The sequence below is a fragment of the Canis lupus genome, chromosome 13 (genome assembly GCF_003254725.2).
Source record: "Canis lupus dingo isolate Sandy chromosome 13, ASM325472v2, whole genome shotgun sequence".
In the NCBI taxonomy this organism is placed as follows: domain Eukaryota; kingdom Metazoa; phylum Chordata; class Mammalia; order Carnivora; family Canidae; genus Canis; species Canis lupus.
In genome coordinates, this window is record NC_064255.1 from 26,709,546 (window position 1) to 26,727,904 (window position 18,359).

The following is an 18,359-nucleotide window of genomic DNA, read 5'->3' on the forward strand; positions in this document are numbered from 1 at the left end:
GTTGGCTACTTCTGCTTAGCATGAGCTTTCTCCCTGCCCCTAATTTACCTAATTAATTCCTGACCATTCTTTACATTTCAGCCTGAGTGCTGCACTCTCCAGATAGCCTTCTTCACCATCTCTGGCTACGCAACTATTAGAACTTTCTTCAGCCCTCAGTCAAAGAGGGGGGGAAAAAGAGTTGATATGAGCCTTTGGCACCAGCAACCACTTTGTAGCCGTCCCCAAAGCATGTGGGATTTCTCTAGCTTCTCTGGAGTCGTGACCAATGGTTCTGTCGCCTTCCCTGGTTCTAATAAAACTCTGTGATGGGTTTTGGATTACACTCGTTCCAAGAGGACTCCTTGTCAGTCCTCGAGTGGCCTTTGTTGTCTACAGCCCCTCGCAATGAATTTGAGGGCAAAGGTCTTGGTTACACCCACCACTGAAATCAGACTCAGCTACACTACATGAGGAACATATTAAAGGGTGGAATCCAGCATTCATCCTCACAGGACAAAAGCAATAGCTCTGCAGCATTTCCCTGTCTTTACTTGTGATGGTTCTATAACCACTGCCTCTGACGTTGCAGACAGCTAGGATTTCTTAGCAAACTCTGACCTGCACAGAAAATAAAATAGCACGCAGCAACGGAGTCAAATCAAGCCTTGGGAATGTTTTCGTGAAGAGAAGAGGTTGAACAAGTTTCAATACAAAAACTTATAAATCCCTCTAAGTACTTTCCCCATTTTAATAGTCCTGGCCAGTGCCTTATTATTATTCACCCCATGTTTGAATAATGGAACGCTTAGATCACTATTTCATCGAGGGAAGGAAATGCTGTATATTCTAAAAAGCACTTTGAATAGAGCTCTCTTCCTCTGCAAGGCCATACTTCACTGAGTTTTCCTAATTGCTAAATGCACAGCTCTGGCTTGAAATTCAAGAATTTGAAGAATCGTAGAACACGTCCTGCACCAGTGAAAATCAGACCATAACAGATCCCGGGGCCTTCATTATCTAAGCAAACCGTTCCAGTCCCAGATTATTGCAAACAGTGTCAAGATTTTATATCTATATACACAAACACTATATGACTAAATAGTGTCAAATATGTGTGTATATACCTGAATCATGAATATATATGATTATATATATAATCATATATATAATCATATATAATTATATGATAATATATTATAATATATGATATATTATATGAATATAATATATATATTATATATATATATATATATATTAAGAGAGACAAAAGGCCTCAGTTCTGGTTCTCAGGCACCGCTCTCCAACAGTAGATTGAATTTGTTTCCTCAGTTTCCTTATCTGCTGACTGGGGATCATGCATTTGTCTTGGTCCCCAGTTAAGGTTCTTTTATGGCCCTAATGAGATAATGCAGGTCCCAAGGTTCAGTGATATAAGATATATTTAATAACTTTTCAAGGAAAGGGATTTTTCTTTTTATATCATGTGCACTATCTGTCCTGGAATCACACTAATTCAGGGGTTACTTTCATTGTTAAATCCACAGCATCTCTGATATCTTCTATGGTAGCTCATGGCAGAGCTGAGCCCTGCTCTGAGCAGGCCAGGGTCTCCTCCCATTTCCTGTCTAAAATCATTCTGAAGAAGTTAATTCAAGTGGAACAATCAGCCCATTGTTTGAAAGAAGCCCAAGATTCTTGAAAATCTAATTTTTGAGTTCATTCCCCCAGGTGACCAATAATATGCACTTAAGGCAACACTTTATGAGAAAAATTTGATTCAACTTCACTTGTTCCAACTGGCTTAGGTGGTTGTGTGTACAATAACTCTGAGCATAAATTATTTGAAACAACCCAAACACCCAGTCACTGGGGAAGCACATTCGCTGGATGGATCATTATACAACCATGAAATAGCTATAAAATTTCTGAGTATGAGGAAGTGCTCACATTATATCCTTAAATAATAAAGCAAGGTTCACATTTGTGCAACCTGTATTTATCAATTCTGTGTCAACGAGTTTTGTCAATCACAATGGACCCCAGGGTGTATAAACAGCAGCTTTCTTCTTTTAAATGTCCCTTTAAATCTGTACAGTGGGCTTCTAGATGCTGGCTTTTAACTTTTCCAGGTCGTCTCAGATTTTGAGATATATTCTCTGATCATCTTCAGGGATGAAAACAGTCTTATTTCAACAATAAATGTATCTAATTGAAGTATATACCACCACCCACTAATGCAATTGAAGATTTCCCTTCTATGCCAACTCAGATTCTCTTTCATGCTTGGGAGACCTGCAGTGAGGAAGAGATATGTGGTTACCTTCTTTTCCTTCCTTTCTTTCCCCTCTTCTCTCCCTCACTAGTCTTCCCCGGAGTCCCCAGAGTTGAGGCAGGCTTAGAGGCTTAGATGTAACTTGCTCACTGCGCCCTGTAGGGTGGGATACTATGGATGACTCCCCCCACCCCTTTTTTTTTTATTAAAGATTTTACTTATTTATTCATGAGAGACACACAGAGAGAGGCAGAGACATAGACAGAGGGAGAAGCAGGCTCCCTATGGGGAACCTGATGTGGGACTCGATCCCAAGGCCCCAGAATCATGTCCTGAGCCAAAGGCAGATGCTCAACCGCTGAGCCACTCAGGCATCCCTGGATGACTTCCCCTTAAGGAGCTTTTTTGAGTCCATCATAAGTACCCCGGGGCTCTCCTCCTGCAGCATCAATAGCCTGCCCTGTCCCTCACACCACCTTTCACTTCCAAATCTCAGCCCCCGACCTGGTGGCCCATCTTTCTGCTGAGCCACTTAGCTACTTCAAGCAGTCCTTTTAGGTGTGAATACTTTCAAAATAGCCCAGACCTATTGCATCTTGGGTTCTTCTTTATTTGAGCATATGAGCAGCTATGTCACAGTATAAAACAGCAGCTTGTGTCATACCGCAAAACCACCACCACTGGCACCAACATTGGACAAAGTTCTATGCCATATGCTAAGAGGAAGTCAGAGTGTCCCCATTATCATTCCTGCCCTCAAGATACTAACAATCTAGTAGGGAAGAAAGATGTATTTATAACCAACTTAAAAGACCAGCTGGATGAAACATTTGCCCTGCCCTGGCTTCCCAAAGCCAGCATGACACCAAACTCTTACTGCTTTCCATGATGCTCCTGAGCTTTCCCGTAAATGTCCCTTTCTCTCCAACAAGACTCTGAACTCACAGCATGCAAGTTATGCCTTGTTCATCTTTACCCTCAGCTCCAACTGTGGCTTAAGATAGGAATATGGATGTGTTTATAAATTCAGCAATTGAAACAAATGTCAATTTTTTGAAGGCGCTGGTATACTGTAAGGGTCAGATAAGATTTTTTTGTCGTGGTGTGATGTGAGAGTGTAAAATGTGAAGTTCTTTTCCAGTTAACTGGTCTTAACTTCACTGTTTACTGTTCTGAATGTGTCTCCTGAGTTCTAGGTCCAGGATGACAATGCCTTCCTTATTCATTAGGTGCTAATAATTTAGAGTGAGATAGATTTGTTTGGGTATTTTGTGAGCTAAGTGCTCTGCAAGTATTCATCATTTGAGCAATGAACATAACTCTAGGAAGACAAAGAATTCTCTGCCACATTTTAGCCAAATGCCTTAGTAGGACCTTCTCTGAAACTCATTTGGCCCATCTGGATAGTGGTACACCAAAGATTAGCTCATTGCACTATTATGAAAATTCTTATAATGCAAGCATCAAGAGCACAGGAAGGATTCAATAAATGTAAAACTTTATGAAAAGCATTAATTACTAACTCTGGGTTAGCTGTAGACTCATTCCATTGTAACAAGCACAAATATAGGTGTGGCTTTATGGAAACAGTTTCCTGTGAGCAAACTTATTCTATGCCACAATTAAAGGCAGTTGTAGAGTTGCCTCTCCTGGAAGGTAATGAGCCCCTTTCCCTGGCATGGTTCATGTTCAAGGTGATGACTATTCAGAGACGTGCAGAACACAAGTTACAGTAGATGGCTTTGAGGATCCCTTCACTTGAGGTTTTCAGGAGTTTGAAATTTCAGAAATATATCATTCATTCATTCGACAAATCAGAATTTGCTGGGCTAGGCACTTGCCACAAAAATCCCTGACTACATAGAGGCAGATACACAATAAACATGAATGAATCAATGTTTAGAATGTCAGGTGATGATACCTGCTAATATAAGACCTAACATTTTCAGCTGGAGCTGAGTTTTAAAAGTTAATTTAGAGCAGTACCCCCTAGTCTCAAACTTCAGCAGCAAGAAGGTAAAGAGTTTCATATGCAATGGCCTCTGAGTCCCAGATGTTTCCTTTTCCTAGCATTTAATATCATCTGATGCAGATGGATCCCTGGTCAGTTGAGTGAACTAATTAATAGTTGATAAGTTTCATCAGGGAGAAGATTTCTATCACGGGCTTCAGTATCCTTCATCAAAGAAACCAGGTGATACTATGAATTTTTCCCTTCTGGTTAATCAGGAGGGCTAAATCCAGGAGAAGGGTTCCACAAGGTCAGAGAGATGGAAAAACAGCTACAATTGGCATTCTAGAGCACATCTATTTATACATACCTCCAGGGACACAAGGGAAAAAGGCTCCCATATGCACAGATAAGATTTTCAAAAATCCTAAAAAGCTAACTGAAGCACTCAATCCACTAAGATTAGTAATAAATATCTACCACTAGATAATGTTAGTTTATTTCATCTTATCAGAAAACCTCAGTACAACTTACAATAGCAATTGTGATACATTTGCCCTGTTTCAAGGACTGGATTAGGCTGTGTTTAAACAGAGACACAGACATATTTCTAGGTTTAACCTCACACATAAATAATTCCTAAAGTGATTTTGCATCTATTATTTAACAGACTTATTCCTGCACAAACCAAGCTCGGAGTTAAGCAAAATAGGTCTTAGGATTTCAGGTAGTGGCAGGAGGACAATGTAGGTTTTTGGTATCACAGGTTTTCACATACATTGAGTCCCTTCCTGTTGGGGGCTCTCAAACCTCAATGGGCTTCTAAGAGAGGGAAGTGTGGGTGGCCATGTGCCACCCATTCCCTCATTTCTTCATCCACAAACATGGCAGTCACCGGAATGGAGTCTGGGGCTCACGGTTCCGGAGAGAGGAAGACAAGCTCGACAATAGCTATAATAAAAGATGAAATGTGGAGAGCACCATTAGAAAGTTATGGAGTGTTCTGGGAGTTCATGGGAGGAATATATCACATTAATTTTCTTGTCAGAAGATCCCAGTAGGCTTTGAGGGCAGCTGTACTCAGCCCGGCTGGTGTGGGGGAGGGGAGAAAGAGCAGAATCACGGTGGTCCATTGTTCCAGAGGATGCACCCAAAACTTCACAAAGGACTGGCCTTGCCAGATGCTTAGGGTGAATGTGTCTGCTGTTAAAGACATGCCCATGGAGTCAGACTTGAGCGCAGAGACCAATCCTGGGCTGCGGGACTTTTAGTGCCAAGAAAGTTCCAGGCAAACCAAATGAGTTGGTCATCCTACATGGTAAGGCTGCGCCCTCAGACCCGGCAGCTCCCCCCAGTAGACCCTGACCATGGTGACGACTGGAGGCCATTTGCTGGCCCTCCCCTTCACCTGGGCATCAGGTCCTTTTTTTTAGAATGGGGCCTCTGGGGCAGTGTTTCTCCATGGCTACCCTCTTACCTTCACCTTAGGTGTTATACCATTTTGTAGATACATTAGGCTCAATGAATTGCAGTGCTTCACATAAGGACCAGAGCTCCGTAAAATCAAAGAATTAGTCATGATCCATGTAGGCTCTGAAACTCTTAAAAGGGTCAACAAGTTTGTCTTCAGGGATAGCATCAAGATGAGATGGGAAGACAGGAATACATTTTTCTTTGGTCGCTTTAAGGAAGACAGATCATGGAGGAGCAAGTAGGAGGCCAAAAGTTTAATTGGTGAAGGGGGGCAGTCACAGCCCTTGGGGTCTATGGCAGGAAAGGGGTGAGCCCTGGACCTGACTTGGGAGGATTGGTAGCCCCCAGGATGGGTTTGCTGAGGGCTTTGTAGCCCCATGGGCAGCCTGCTTCCCTCCTCTTCATTAGTCCTATTTTATAAACCAGCAGGGATACACACTGAATTCTGTGGAGGTGTTCACAAGAAGCTTTCCCCCCTCCCTTTCCTAGAGGGATAAAAGACAAACGAGGGGCTGTTCATGGTAATCCAAGGAAGTGGTTGGAGTGAATTCTACAATTCTTTGGCCTTTAAGTCCTGAAGATGACTAGTTAAATAATTTGATGCACAGACCCTGACCACCATTCTAATGAGCTCTGGTAAGCTAGCACAGAAAATTAATGATAATAAATTAATTCCAGAGAATTCCATTTTATGTACTCAATTATTAATGGTATTACAGTGTTATTAATGGTGTCAATTATTAATGGCATGAATAATTAAGAAATCATATCCATGCTATGATGTACAAGGGTTCCAGTGTTGAGCAAATTGCTCAGAATAAATAAATAAACATACCAGAGCTCAGACCTATAATGTTCAGCCTTCAGCATGTTTCTTGGAAAACACTGGTCTATCTGTCATCAGACTAATTTTATTGATGAGGTCTCTGTTACTAGGACTCCTGCCCAAGGCTTATATTATGACAGTAACAGGAAAGAGGTTAGGGGATGGGGGGCCACGTTTCCTTGGCAGTTCTGCCTTCACCGGAGACATAGGGGAGACTGTGCCTGAAACTGGTATCCACTGGAAACTGGATATGAGAAGGGGGAAGGCTGTGTGACTGTAGTGAATCCAGAAGAGCTGACAGGTAAGCCAAGGCTGACTAGTTGAGTTTAACTTGAAAGACATCTGAAGCCCCAAGCAGCTAGTGCCACAACCAGTACAACCAGATTGGGTTTCTGGTAGGTAAAAATGAGGGAGGGACTTCAGGAAAAGTATAGCTTCCAAGGGGGCAAATGACTGGCTGTGTGAACAAGTAATCTACGGTATCAGCCTGGGCCTCAGGTTTTTCCGTTGTGTAAGGGGATGGTATTTATTCTGAAGGCTGTTTGACAAAGTGAATGTATGGTTCACAATAAGGCCTCGACAACATCTTCTATGACTCTTGTTTTTATGATCATTATAAATTTTATAATCCAACTTGATCATTTTATAAGTGAAGAAATTGAAGCCTAAAGATGTGACTTGTTGGGTATCTTCCCCTTGCCTCTTCAGGTACTATCTTCAGCCTCCTTTTCTAGGAACCAGCCTCCATGCATGACACTGACAGCTCCAGTGCCTTGGTGAGCTCTGCTAACAGACTGAGTGGAGGGTCGCCTGGGTAGCTCAGTTAAGTGCCTGCCTTCGGCTCAGGTCATGACCCTAGCATCCTGGGCCTGAGCCCCATGTCGTGCTCTCTGCTCAGCAGGGAGTCTGCTTCTTCCTCTCCCTCTGTGAGCTTATACTTTCTCTCTCTCAAATAAATACATTAAAAAATCTTAAGAGAGAGAGAGAGAGAGAGATATCAAGCAAGAATGGGAAAAAGGGGCAGGAGGAGGCCAGGGCATCTATTTTCTTGGTTCCTTACTTGAGAGGTTCCCATCAGCTTGCCATGCATCTCTACAGAAGACTAGAGGTATTCTCAAAGCAGCCAACTCTACATGATTTTCTCTTTCTGGAATCCTGAAACTACTCCCACTTCTAGACCCTTCTAGTCTATAAATGATAATGAGTTTGCTATTGCCAGCTGTGAATGACTGTGCTATCCCTTTGTGAAAAATGCTTGTCAAATTATTCTACTTTGAAATAGCAGTGACAGAAGTGACATGGACTCCATGTGTAGTATTTTCTTTATATTCAATTTTCATCCATATGCTCATTAAATTATTGTCTACTTAGAATAAGATCACATGCTGGGCACACTGATATGAAAATCAGGAACATACAGGTGCCCATTATATTGAAATACCACTTTATAGGACTCAGATGCAGGAGTTAGCAAATTGTTTCTCTATAAAGAGCCAGATAGCAACTACTTTAGACACTGGGCCCTATGTCTTTGTTGCAACTACTCACTCTGCTGTTGTAGTGCCAAGGCAGCCATAGATAGTATTTCCACCAATAAATATGCCTATATATCAATATGACTTTATTTATGCCCACTGAAATTTGTACTCTGAATAATTTTCATGTGTCACAAAGTACTATTCTTTTTTTTCCTCCAGAAATTTAAATTAAAAAATATAAAAGCAATTCTTAGCTTCTAGGATCTATGAAACCAGACAGTGAGCCAGATTTGACCTATAGACCATAGGGGGCTGGGAATCCCAGGGCTCAGTAGTTTAGCACCTGCCTTTGGCCAAGGGCGTGATCCTAGAGTCCCAGGATTGAGTCCCACATCGGGCTCCCTGCATGGAGCTTGCTTCTCCCTCTGCCTGTGTCTCTGCCTCTCTCTCTCCTCTGTGTCTTTCATGAATAAATATATGAAATCTTAAAAAAATAATAATATTTAAAAAAAAAGACCATAGGTTACTGACCTCTGTGCTAAAACATGAATTTGGTATTGAGGGAACAGATTTAAGGAGGCCAAGAGTTAAGAAGAGGAAGCTGGGAGAGGATCCATACAAGAAGTGACATTGGCCAGGGTACTAATGGATGATAGAGTTGGTTTGGCAGGGAAGAAGGGGAAGTATCTTTGAAGCACAGGTGATGGGCAAAAGCAAAGACTCTTAGAAGTGCCAGATATGCTCTGGGAGTGCGGCCTGAACTTGTAGGGCCAGAAGAAAGAGGCATGGGGTGATTAGAGAGGGAAGGCCCTGGTGGAAAAGAGGGCAAGGAGGCTCTGAGCCACATCCTGGAGGACCAGAGTGTCTTGCTGAGAGACTGGACTTGATAGGTGGGAAAGCCAAGGGATGGAATCCGGGGAACCAGCATTAGACCTGAGTGCAAAGCCCACCTCTACCATTTTCTGACTGAGCGATCATAGGCAAACTGTTTAACCTCTCTGAGCCTCATTTCTTACATGCAAATCATTCATCACAACAGCAGCAACTTCATTACAGTTGTGAGGAGTAAATGGGATAATACACACAGACTGCTCTCAGCAGGACTGTCTCATGGTAAGTGCTCAATAAAGGTCTGCTATTATTAGCATTCCCATGATTAAGCTCATTGACTAGCCTGGCTCTCACTGTGTTTTCTCTAGTCCAAGTTCAGAGAATTCTTGCCATTGCTGATGGGGATGGCAGCTGGACAGTTGGCAGATCTGAAATGAACATAAGGTTTCCCTTCTAGCACCATGACAGCATCAGCCCTAATGAGCCTTCAGTGGCAGAAGTCCATTTTTCTGGACCTGAACCCCATAAACCTTGGGTTATTGGACAAGGAGCCACAACCATAGCTCCTTAGTCCAGACAATATTCTTCTTAGAGTGTTCATCTATTATTACTTTGCCTATGAGTTTTCTTTCCTGCTTAGGCTGCAAAGGGAAAGGACAATGTTTGGATAGTTCTCCTTTTTAACAATTCCCTTGAGTCTCCTGGGTAGTGGCCTTCAGTGAATTTCCATGGTATTCCATCCAACCTGAAGAAGAAGCAGGGCTGAAACAAGTGGACATTATTTAGGGACTTCACTTGAAAGATTCAAGTTCTGCCTATCTTAAAGATGCCTAAAGTGATACATTTTACAATTACTTCAGTGGATCTTTAAAAGATTTCCAATCTGATTTCAATGTGATATTGGATAGAAACCATAGCATTTTACTCCCAAGGCACCATAAGAAGACTAAGAAGTGGTGAGGAAGAGGACTGATTGCTTATTTATTTTAAAGATAAAATAATTTTAATATTAATTATATTTCAGGCAATTAATTAAAATCATTAAACAGACTTTCAAGACATATTTGAAGGTAATATATTTTAACTTCACTTAAAAAAAGGACAAATTCTGTTATAAAAGTAACAACATTTGTTATTGTTCAGGTAGCAGGTAAATACATTTATCACTCAACATTTGGGAAAAAAGAAAAAGCTAGAGAAAATCAAATTACAACTATTCAATAAGCCTAACCTCATAGATTGTATTTTTAACATTAATTATGTATTTTTCCAAAGTACTCTTGTAAGCATATTGTAAACCTAGAAACAAACCAAAAAAAAAAAAAAAAAAAAAAGAGCGTGGGAAGTCTCACTTGAGGATATAAAAGGGTTGAAGTGAAAGATGGTAGGAGAGTTCAAATGTTCAGAGTAATAGGGTTTTGTACCCTCACCCTTCACCCTTACCATGGGTGAGGAGGCACATGTTTGTCCCTCACCCCAAAATGAGAGGTAGTAACACGGATGGATGGATGGATTGAAGGAGAGAGAGATGAAATAAAATGACATAAAGAGAATCAAAATCTGGAGTAAATGATCTGGTAATATTTACTGGTACCTATTATTTAAAATTTAAAGGATAGAATCATATTCTTAGTACTATTTGTAAGTTAGCTGTCTTTGTGTTCTTGCCTACAAAGAGAATAATAAGTCTTAAACCCACCAATGCTTCAAAGCTCGATATGTTTACATGAGGCAAACTTGCTCTATGAGGGCCGTACCTGATTTAAGTTCATTTTAGGCTCTAAAACTTAAACTGACTAAAGCTCATGACACAACAGTCAGAAACAGTCTTGCACCCAAAAATAAACCATGCATTTGTTGGACCATGTCTTTTGTGTTGGCTGTTTAAGAGTGACAAGTAGTTGTGGCTCTTTCACTCTCAGTTCACTTCAAACTGACACATGAAAATAGGATGTAACACTTCCACTTCCAGTTATTGGGACACAAGAAGCACTACAATTTAGAGATGAACCAACAGGTTCAATTTAATATCAAACTAAATTTAGGAGACCTGTCCTTATCCAAAGTGCTTGTAAGAATCTAACTCAATCCTCTTTGGAGGAAGGTAACATTCATATGGGGCATCCTATGACCAATAAAGAAGTTATAAGGCATATGAAGAGGTAAGATTACAAAAAAATCAGACTTGCAAGAGATGCAGATATAGAAGTTATGACACTGAGACTTCAAAATAATTATGCCTGAAATGAAAGAAATCAGATGCTAAGATGTAGAATTTTAGCAGAAAATTAGAAACTGTTAAACAAAGGAAACTCTGAAACTGAAAAAGAAGATAATTGAAATTTTAGAATTCCATACACGTGTTTAATAGTATAGCCAATAATGTTCATGAGATAAATGTTGAGTTAGAAGATAGATTGGTAAAATAAATAAATAAATAAATAAATAAATAAATAAATAAATAAACAAACAAACAAACAAACAAACAAACAAAGTTGATACTTAAACACACACAAAAAGGAAGAGGAGATGTGGGATGTGGAAAAGAGTCTACAGGGCTCAGGAGACAGCCAAAGGGTCCAACATACATGCCTTGAAGTCCCAGAAATAGTGGAGAGAGAGAAAAAATGGAGAATGATATTTGAAGGTACAATTATCCAGAAGCTGTCAAAACTGAAAAAAAGAAAAATTGTGAAAGCAGCTGAGATGATAGATGATAGATAGGTGATTTCAGATGGATAGATAAATAGATGATAGATAGATGATAGATAGATAGATAGATAGATAGATAGATAGATAGATAGACGGATCTTTCAAATGAGCATCAATAACAATAGTGAAGGTGGACCACATAAAAGAAAGGATGGAAAACAGAAAAAACTGAAATTATTCAAAATGTTGAACAAAATAACTACTAACCTAGAATTCTATACTCAGTAAAAATATCATTTAAGAATAAAGGTGAAATATAAAGATATTTTTTAAAAAAACTTCCCATGTTTGGCCCTACCCTAAAAGGGAGGTCTTCAGGCAGAAGGAAAATTGTGCGAGCTCGGAAAATCTGGATGTAATAAGCACCTGAAAGGATAAACATGTGTAAACCTAAATGAATATTGAGTATACAAGCAGAAATAATGGCTCACAGAATAGAAAGTATATGTAGAATTCAAAGACGTGACAATAGATAATAAGGTGGGAGAAAGGAAATGCAGTTGAATTCTGTTTAATAACAGAAAACATAGTGAAAGAACATATAGCTAATAAGAGGAAAATGAAAAAAATTAAAAATAATTACTCCAAGTGAAGGCAAAAAAACCTGAAAAGGTGAGTAAAATAGAAATAGTGAAATAGTACACATAAATAAAAATGTATAAGTAATTACTTTAAATGTAAATAGACTAAATATTCCAATTAAAAGAACAAAGGTTAACAGCAGAGATTAAAAATAAACCAGCATAAGCTTCTTAAAGAGACATACCCTAAATACAAGGATGTAGAAGTTTGAAAGTAAAGGTAAGAAAATTTATACAGTGTGAACATTAACAGAATAAGTTGGATATATCTGAGTATCCAACACAGTAATTCTAAAGCAAGAAACTTACTACAGATTTAAAAAGGTACAATTTTTATAATAAAAAAAAATCTACCTATGAGAAAATGTACCACTTCCAAATTTGCAACCACCTAATAACATAGCTTCAAAATATATACAGAAATTATTAACAGAACTAAGGAGAAATAGACATGAATGTATACTTCACTCAAGTTCTGATAAAATAAGTAGACTCCAATCAACAAGGATGTAGGATATTTGAATAACATGAGAAACAAACACAAACTACTTAACACACAGAGAATAATGCATGCATTAATTGCAGAAAAGAATAATCAACAAGGGGATCAGATGAGTGAAGACAAAACAAGGATTTATTGCTTTTGAAGCTGAATTAGAGGAAGTGATTTAACCTTTTGTCAGAATAAGGCTGCCAACTACTCCACCACCACAGCCTCCATCAGATTAAACTTTTTTCCCTGTAGGAACTGGACAGTTGTAGGCCCTCTCTAACAAGGAGAAAAAGGAGGGGAAAAAAAAACATAAGCTCTGTACAAACTCCACATTCAGAATAGGTGCTTCTTTTGGGAGGTTGGTGGCTCACATGGCCAAAAATGTCCCTGTTCCAATTTCGGGGAGCGGAAGTCTCCTCTTAGAGATGTGATAATAGGAAATTGGGCTCCCTCTCAACAGTATCTCAAGGAGATACTGCAATTCAGAGAGAATAGCACAAAAATATTTGTCTTAACACTGATCACATTTTTATTTTAATGAAATGTCTATATTCCTGACACTTCATCTCCAGAAACCAGATCTTATTAAGATTTGTATCCCCACCCCTCAACATAGTGCTTGGCACATCATTGGTATTATAAAATAATTTTTTTGAAAACAAAAAAGAAATAAATAAAATAAGGCGTTGAATAAATTATGAGTCGTTCAAAATTTGGAAAAAGGTGAGGTAGGGCATCTAGCAGAGACCAAACTCAATCTAGGAGTAATGACCAGTCCTTTACAGAAGCAGCCCTTCCTAAGACATGACATGCAAATGTGTTCCTGAGGAAACCTGGAAATCACCCAGGAGTAGCTGTGCATCCTCCAATCTCTAGTTGGTTCATGTATTGAACTGAAACCGGACGTTCTGAGGGAAGATAGGTTAACAGATGCATGCGGTTTGCGCAGACATGAAAATTGGCTCAAGGTCAATACCTTCATACAAGGAAGCTTCATACAAGGAAGAAGCAGGAGCTCTGATTGCCCAGTTTCAGGCGTTTTAGGTCCCAGAGATGGGGACTCCCACATTTGGAGTGCCAGGAAATCCCACTTAATCCCCCACAACTATCCTTAAAACCATTACCCCTTTGTAATGGAATAAAACACTGAGGTCTAGAGAGAGTAAGACAATCACTCAGGGACGCCTGGGTGGCCCAGTGGTTGAGAGTCTGCCTTAAGTTCAGGTTGTGATCCCAGGGACCTGGGATTGCGTACTGCATCAGGCTCCCTGCAGGGAGCCTGCTTCTCCCTCTGCCTGTGTCTCTGCCTCTCTCTCTGTGTGTCTCTTATGAATAAATAAATAACATCTAAAAAAAAAAAAGGCAATTGCTCAATTACTGCCAAAACTGAGGATCAAATCCTGATCTTCCTATTCCCCCCAAACATGGGTTTTTTTCAACTTCTGTCCCATCCAAGTACTAACCAGGCCTGACCCTGCTTAGCTTCTGAGATCAGACGAGGTCAAACACTTTCAGGGTGGTATGACCATAGACTCTTTCAACTTCTCTACACAGGTTCCCAAAACAGCCTTGAGAAGAGGTTGTGAGTCTACTCCCTCTGTTCAGTAAGCAAGCTCTTGATGTTGACTGGACTTTCCTTGGGAACTTCCCACAAGGAAGAAAGGTGATAACAGACAAAAACTCTTGAAATGGGAATCTGGCTTAATATTCAGTACCTGATGATATTGGTTAGTTATTAAGACTGTAATTGATTATTGATGGACTGGAAAGCCAGAGTACTGAAAGGCACCAGCCCGGCCTGTGGGGGCCCTATATCTATGTGAGGTTCTGCAGTGCGAACAGCATGTTGGGAATGCTTCTGTCTTTTTAATACCTGTTTAAAGCACTCATTCAACAATTTACCTACCACTTATCATAAGAAATCAAAAGGGCAACCCAATTTCTTTCCTTTATTTATGTGTTGAAACTCCACATTACCGATTTTGAAACTTTTGAATATGGGCTGCCAATATTTTTCTTTTGCATTTGTCCCTTAAAATCTATTTTTTTAAACCATGGAGAAGTACATTCTTTTGCTCCTCTCTTTCTCGCCATTCCGCACCTCTGTGGCTCCCTCTGTCTCACCCCTCTAACTTTTGCTTCATCCTTTCTCACATTCATCTCTTTACTATCCATACCTTGTTGATCCTTATTATCAAGAAGTTTTGAATTTTAGTCCAACCTACCAATCTTTCCACTCACTCTTTAACCCACTGTATTGTTTATTTCCATAGAACAGGAACTTTTTTTTTTAAGTTCACAAGGTGGGGCACCTGGGTGGCTCAGTCGGTTGACCATCTGCCTTCAGCTCAGGTTGTGATCCCGCAGTCCTGGGATTGAGTCCCACATTGGGCTCCCTACTCAGCGGGGAGTCTGCTTCTCCCTCTGCCCGTTGTTCCCTCTGCTTGTGCTTCTCTCTCTCTCTGTGTCCAGTAAATAAATAAAACCTTAAAAAACAAAAACAAAGTTCACAAGGGGTTTGGGTCCTCAACAGACACTGTCCTTCCTCAGTTTCCAGGACTCTTTCATTTCTATCTCTAAGACTGTGCCTTCCTGTTTCCCTTCATGGCTTCTCTTCCTCGGTCCTCTATTTGAACAGGTGCTCTCCAGGAATTGGTCCTCTGTATTCCTCTTCCTTTCATCCTCGTTCTGTTTCTGAGCAATTTCAATGAATCCAAGGGTTCACCGAGGAGATATGTTGGTATGCGGGGAAAAGTGAAGACAAAGGGTAAATATGCTACGCTTGATCTTAGCCAAAAGGCGGAGAAGCGATGACAAAGGGTAAATAGGGCACATCTTTCTAGAACATTAATTTTATGAAGACTTGGAGATGGGTTGTTTTCTAATAGGACAGAAATGGCTTCACTGTGAAACAAAAGGCAAATTTGCATAAATTTTAAAAACAAAACATCAAATGTGAAGAAATGTCAGAGTCACTACATATGATTTTTAAGTCATGTCTCCAGAGGCCCTGCGCTTATTTTTTCATTATCATCCACCACCACTAGTACATTCATGGTAAAACAAATGTGCACAGAACTCATGTAGGAGCTTTCTTTATGACTGATAAATTATATCAATAAATCTAATCAATTTTCCAAGTCCTAATCTTAAATCCCCAAATGTTTCCTAATGCTAATTGGATAAGCATTATTGCACAGAATGGTAGAGAATTTTCCTATGGCAGGAGCAGGACAATGATTGCCCTATTATTAATACAGGAGTAACTATCTCTATCCTTATCCAGAAACCTGCCCTAGAGAGTATGGAAAGACCAGGCCAGGAACGCCTGGTATTCATTTATGAACCAACACTGGTAAAACACTGTAAAATCAGCATCACAAGTCTGAGAGGTATGGTTTTAGGAGAGTTGACTGTTGCTCAATTCAGGATAAAACATTCTCATGCTTCCTTTACTACAAAATGGGTCTGCTGGTCTGATGCAATATTGTATGGGAATCCCATCCTGGTAGACCCTGCTGTAAGCCTCCAAATAGAGGTGATTACTTAAATCCCACAGGCAGTAAAGGAAAATCCAAATTCAAAATATTGTTTCTGTTCCTGTAAGAAAAAAGCATTGACTCATACAGAATGGAAAGAGCCTGTAGGCAACTTTCAACCAAGTGGCCAATTGGTCTTCTCAAGGCTTGGTGCTGTCTCAGGTGTTCATGGTTCATTTCTGCTGCTGGCTGGTCAGACCACCCAATGCCATGCCATGTCAGCAGCTAATCAGACTTGGTCAGTGGGAGTCCATACCATAAAGCCCATGTGTAATCTCCACTGCCTTGGCCATGTCATTCATGTGCCTGTCCTGGTAACCCAGGGAAGCTTGATGATGGAGGCTGGCTGACATGAACGAGACCAGTCATTTTGTCTGCTTGACTATTTGGTGCCTTTCCCATAACAGACACTCTCAGGCACCTGTTTGCCTGTGATACAGAGGTACACTGAGCCTACTCCCAAATGTTCATCCATATGTCTCTAACCCAAACTTCTGTTCCTGGTCCTCCGATCTTTTTCTTTCCATATCATTGACAAGCCTGCCAGGCCATTTGCTACTGACCACATCTCCATACATATTCTAACCTTGGTCAATTGTCTTTTCACACCCCTAGACTCTGCCCATTAGGAGCATTTTTCCTTGCTGCTGCAATTCAAGGCCATGAATGCTCAACAAATTCTCAGCCAATCTGATGGGGATTTCTGGAGTAAGTATTGCCTGCCAGTAGGTCCCATGTTGGCCCCAAATGATTCAATCTTTATGTCCCTACCTCATCTAGTCATGAAATGTAGACTGCCCAAGGAAGGGTGAGATCTCAGGGTGGGGGCACAGGGAGCTTTCAGGAGGGGGAGTTCTCCAGAGCTGAAATAGACCCTAAAAGAGCTGGCAGCTGGAGATTGTCTGCTGATCCCAAGCCTCACTGCTGGGCAGCAAGTCCTCCTTGAAGGGGGATCTGTACAGTGCGTCTCTAGGTCTACCACATACCTTCTCTAACACAGTGACTGGAATAGAGTGTATCTTTTTAAGATTTTATTTATTTGAGAGAGAGAGAGAGAGAGAAAACCAGCTGGAGCAGGGGGAGGGGAGAAGGAGAGAGAGAAGCAGACTCCCCTCTGAGCAGGGAACCCAGTGTGGGCATTGATCCCAGAACCCCAGGATCACAACCTGAGCCAAAGGCAGATAGATGCTCAACCAACTGACCCACCCAGGCACCCCTGGAATAGAATATATCTTGAATGCATTTTTTTTTTTTTTTGCAGGAAACAGAAAGCCTGACCACAGTTTTCTTTATAGGACTATGTATCTACAGCTAATTGGTTAACTTGTGCTTGTTCAAGAAATCCATAATGTCTATAGCTTTCTTGTCATTATCCTCACCGTCACAAGGTGGCAACTATCATATTCACCTTCAAGGCCAGAAGGAGAAAGGGCATTGCAGTGTGTCTGTCTCTTTTCATCAGAAAATCAAAACCTCTTCAGGAATTCTGCAGGGAAATTTCCTTTCCTTAGGTCCCTTTGGCCAGAAAGAAGGTATACGAGGGCTTCCAAGAATGCTGAGAGAGTGAGAATAGGATTATCATGATTGACTTACACCAATAAAAATGTATTGCTTGGGTGTGAACATAATTCTTCCCTCAAAAAAAAAAAAATAAATTTCCACGGGCAAGGGAAAAGGAAAAGTCGTTGAACGCTAGGTAGAATGCTAACAATATCTGCCACAGTGAATAAATATTTATTGACTGGAGAATGGTTTTGTGCCACATACACAAAAAAAAAAAAATGCTGCAATGGGAAGAAGTTTGACTAAATAATTTCTGAGGTCATTTCAACGACAGGCTATGAACCAAAGGGAACATTAAAGACCATCCATAATTAATAAAAAGAAATACTTTAACGATGGCAAACCATCAAGAGAGCCAGCAAAAGAGAGGAAAATTCTTTAGCATCGTCGCCAGACTCATTCGGTGTCCCCCAAAGGAAGCTTGAGGCAGCCATCGACTTTGGGAACAGAGCTGCTGAGGCCACGGTGGGCCAGGCAGGCATAATAAGCCCTTTGTCCTGACACTGGATCAGGGAAATCGTGATCAGCTGGAGCGTCCATGAAAAGCCTCCCTCTCACCACCTTTAACGACTCGCCCCCGCCTTCCTCCCCACCCTCCACGGATTCCCCTGCTCAAGATCTGACGTCAATTGTTTCCTTACCATGGCAAGCTGCCTGA

At 40.7% G+C, this 18,359-nt stretch overlaps 2 long non-coding RNA genes across 26 annotated transcripts in view; one reads left to right on the forward strand and one right to left on the reverse strand.

Moving 5' to 3' along the window:
- LOC112662299 (uncharacterized) overlaps nucleotides 1–18,359 on the reverse strand; it is a 296,118-nt gene that overhangs the window by 100,701 nt on the left and 177,058 nt on the right. The window lies entirely within an intron of this gene.
- LOC112662300 (uncharacterized) lies at nucleotides 5,388–17,763 on the forward strand. 5 transcript variants are annotated; one of them, XR_004813233.2, is made up of 7 exons: nucleotides 5,388–5,523; nucleotides 6,105–6,314; nucleotides 7,213–7,280; nucleotides 9,022–9,095; nucleotides 14,154–14,262; nucleotides 16,754–16,846; nucleotides 17,400–17,763. It is a non-coding gene; the product is annotated as an uncharacterized LOC112662300 (long non-coding RNA). The 5 variants fall into 5 exon arrangements; XR_004813234.2 differs by having other exon boundaries at nucleotides 6,168–6,314; XR_007401580.1 differs by lacking the exon at nucleotides 9,022–9,095 and having other exon boundaries at nucleotides 6,168–6,314.